This window comes from Cajanus cajan, chromosome 6, assembly GCF_000230855.2.
Source record: "Cajanus cajan strain Asha chromosome 6, NIPB_CcT2T_4, whole genome shotgun sequence".
Classification (NCBI taxonomy): Eukaryota; Viridiplantae; Streptophyta; class Magnoliopsida; order Fabales; family Fabaceae; genus Cajanus; species Cajanus cajan.
In genome coordinates, this window is record NC_138522.1 from 17,912,685 (window position 1) to 17,916,477 (window position 3,793).

A 3,793-nucleotide genomic window follows, 5' to 3' on the forward strand; every position below is an offset into this window, starting at 1 on the left:
TTTTACTCTTGAGCTGGAAAAATATATTATGAACATAAAGAAACCTTTCTAGAGAATTTGACATGGCTGCACAACGAGATAATTTACCGCTTCGGGATTACTCTACACCCGTAGCTCGTGGGATACCTGGAGGGGAGATGCAAACTGGAGCTACTGTACCAGCTTCTCTGGTGAATATGCTCAAACAGAACACATTTGGAGGACTACCATCAGAAGATCCTAACGACCACTTAGAGGGGTTCTTGGAAATCTGTGAGACCCAGCAATTTGATGATGAAGTTTCTGATGGAATGCGACTCCGCTTATTCTCACTCACCTTGAGAGATAAGGCAAAGGTGTGGCTAAGAACAGTGCCTAGAGAAAAGATAGCAACTTGGGAATTATGTGAAAGAGCTTTTCTAGAGAAATTCTTTCCTCCTTCTAAAACTAAAGAATTGAGGAAGAAAATCACTAATTTCCAACAAGGCACTGGAGAGACTATTTATGAAGCATGGGAGCGGTTCAAAGGATATCTTCAAGCATGCCCACAACATGGCTTCAACCGTTGGCTTACCATCCAATTTTTCTTTGAAGGATTGGACCAACAAAGCACCATGATATTAGACTCAGCAGCTAGAGGATCTTTCATGGGGAAACCTATTAATGACTGCATGATTATTTTGGAAAATGTAGCCTCAAATCACAGCCAATACAGTGAAAGAGAAGTCACAGCAAGGAAAGGAACTCCGGGGCGATATGAAGTGAACAATATTGAGTTACACTTAGCAAAATTTGATACTCTTAATCAAAGATTAGACAAGATGGAAAAAGCTAAGGTTAATTCAGTGGCTACAAATCAAGTATGTGACCTTTGTAGGGAACAAGGGCACACTGCAGTAGATTGTACCTCAATTTTTACTGGAGAAAAAGAAGATACTACTGAACAGGTGGCAGCTTCTCATAATTTCTATGACACTCCTCGAAGAGAGAAGAGTAATCCATATTCCAACACATACAACCCTGGTTGGAAGAATCATCCTAACTTTTCTTGGAAGAATAACCCAGTTCAAGGAACTAGCAATCAACAACCTAATTTCCGTCCGTCCAATCACTTCATTAATGGGGAAGGAAATCCAGTACAGACACTGATGGAGGACCATCCAAGGAAGAGGAATACATGAAGGCCATTGGACCTTTGACAAGGTCCATGGTAAGGAAGCTAGAAGAGACATCTAAGGAGGAGGTGCTTCTTAGACCCTTGCTCACCATGAGCATTGTGTACTTTTCTCCTTAGTAGTATCTTGAGTAGTCCCATTGTATATATCGTATATAGTAGACTTTGTATAGGATTGTTTTGCCTTTGTATTTTGGAGGCACCTTTTTCTTGTTAGAAGTAGGCATAGGAGTGACATTAGTAGACTAAAGTGTGCTCCTAGCATTTGAGCCAAATGTGGTCTTAGGATAAAGGTTTTACATATTGGACTCATTTAACTCCTAATTTTTCATAGATTTGATTTAGCTAGGTTCCATTCACATTGAATGAACCTAACTAAACCAAATGAACCATTTTCAAACCGGGTGGAGTTAAATGAAACCAATCAAAACCGTCCACACCTTTGTGTTCACACCTTGTGTTCACATTGGTGCACACTTGGCCAAATGCTTGGACCTCTTTTCTCTCCTACACAAGGGCGGTTTAGGAAGGCTCAACCATGGTTCTTAGTGAACCATGGTCTAGTCTTTTCTTGCTCCCTAAGTTGGACGGACCCAACCATGGTTCCTAGTGAACCATGGTCTAGTCTAGCTTAACCCCTAGGTGGCCACGCCTATATAGCTTCAAAATTTCACTTGTATAACACTTTTGGCATTAATGAGAATTGAGTATTCAGATTAGAGATCAGATTTCTCTCCTCCCAAAGGTCCTAAATCTCTTTGTGCAAAACCAATCTCTTATCACTTCTCCAAAGACAAGTGTGGCGGATTGAAGAGTGCTTATCCCTTCACCAAGAGTGGCGCATTCTTGAGAGGTTTCCCCCACCATATTAAGGTGGCCGTGAGGTTCCTCCCTCCATTGGAGCCTTACACAAGCATTGGAAGGATTCTAGGAGCCAAAGATCTAGGGAAAGACTTGAAGGGAGCTACATCAATCCGGTCCCCTCCAAAGTTCTTCCATCATTTGGTATCAAGAGCTAGGTCTCCAAGTAATCCGATTCCATTGCTTTCTTTCTTTTCTTTTGCATGTCTTGAATCATCTTGGTAGAGTCTTGTTGCTGTTCTCCTTGTCTTCTTTTTCCTTTTTGAGTCTTGGTATGTTCTTGGAGTGATTCTTGAGTCACATTTATAAATCTATAGAATTCACTCACATTGTCTTGCTTTTCTTGGTTCATTTTTGATAATTCTTGTGAATCAATCTTGGTATGTGCTGTAGGTACTCTTTGTTTGTCTTTCTATATGAATTAGGATTGTCTTTATTTTCTTTTGTGTCCCTACAAGTTTCGGTCTTAAAAGAAAATTCAAGAAAGAAACAAGAATGCATGCTTTTTCTTTTTGTAATCTACTAGTTTTGTCCTAGTTGTCATGTGTAGTTCTTGCTTGTCATTAAATCCGTGTAGTCCCTTTTTCTTTTTGAATCTTGAAATATTAATCTCTGAACTTGAGTTGTGTCATTGCTGGTTGCATGTTAAAATCATTCTTAGAGTGCTCACAAATTAATTCCTATGCATGTTATTAGACCTAACATGTTCTAGAGTCAATTTTTGTGAAATTCTTTGCTATTAGTTTCATAGCAATTGTTGACCAGAAATTCTTTTGTGTGTCTTGTGCTTGCTTTGATTAAAGAAAACAGAGAAAGAAGTGCCTATAAAACATTCTTTAAGTGTGCTAAAAGAAGTGACAAAATGGAACAAAACTAGTACTAAAAAGTGCTGAAAATTTTGCCTAAGTGCACTTGGAATTTCTCCTCTTCTTTCTCTTCTTTTCTCCACCACTTGGAAACCTTTGAATTTGTGATTGGCCTCTGTTTAAAGTGCTTAACATTCTGTGTTTAAAGAAAGAAAAAGATTTCAAAAAAAAAAAAGAGCAAAGAAAAAGAAAAGGAAAGCAAAAGAAAAGAAATTAGAAAAATTCAAGTTGAAAAATTAGCAATTTGTAGCACTTGGCCTATTGATTTTTGTGTGAATTTTTGTATGTGGTTTCCTCACTGTCCAGTGGCTGAAAAGAGTTTTAAAAATCATCTTAGCATTGCACAAATTTTGTTTTTGGTTTTTGTAATCAAATCTAGTGCCATTCTTAGGAAAATCTTTTGAGTGCTAGCTTTGAAATTAGTCTTAATTGTTGCTTTGTGTCTTTTTGGCTCTCTTTGTTTGTCTCATCAATTTCCATTAGAGTTTTGCCCTTCCCAAATTGTGCTTTTCAGTTTTACTTCTTTGGCCTCTTCCCTCTCTTGTTTTGCTTGCTAAGCTTGGTGAAGTTATAGGCCTTGTTCAAGTCATTACACTTGGAAGGAAGGTATAATTGAGGCAAGTGGTTGACCTCAAAGGAGTTTAGCCTTGAAGGAGGATTGAGGTACATAATTGCTGAGTGAAACACATTAAGAGAGGCTGACTTGTTTGCTCCTTGTGCAGCCAAAATTTGCTTTGAATTTGTAGGAGAAAATTGGTGGCAATTGGTGGCGGCCTTGGTGTAGATTGGTGGCGGTTTTGGTGTATCTTTGTGGCGGCCTTGGTGGAATTTTGTGGCTGTTTGTAAGACCTTGAAGAGGACTTGGTTCCAGCCAATTTGGGGCGTTTCCCTGGGGTTCAAAACTGCACCAAAC

The 3,793-nt window shown here is 38.9% G+C and overlaps 1 non-coding gene across 1 annotated transcript; it reads right to left on the reverse strand.

Moving 5' to 3' along the window:
• Window positions 1-431: 431 nt before the first annotated feature.
• On the reverse strand, window positions 432-538 carry LOC145949443 (small nucleolar RNA R71). The gene has a single exon (XR_014427650.1). It is a non-coding gene; the product is annotated as a small nucleolar RNA R71 (small nucleolar RNA).
• Between the last annotated feature and the right edge of the window lie 3,255 nt (window positions 539-3,793).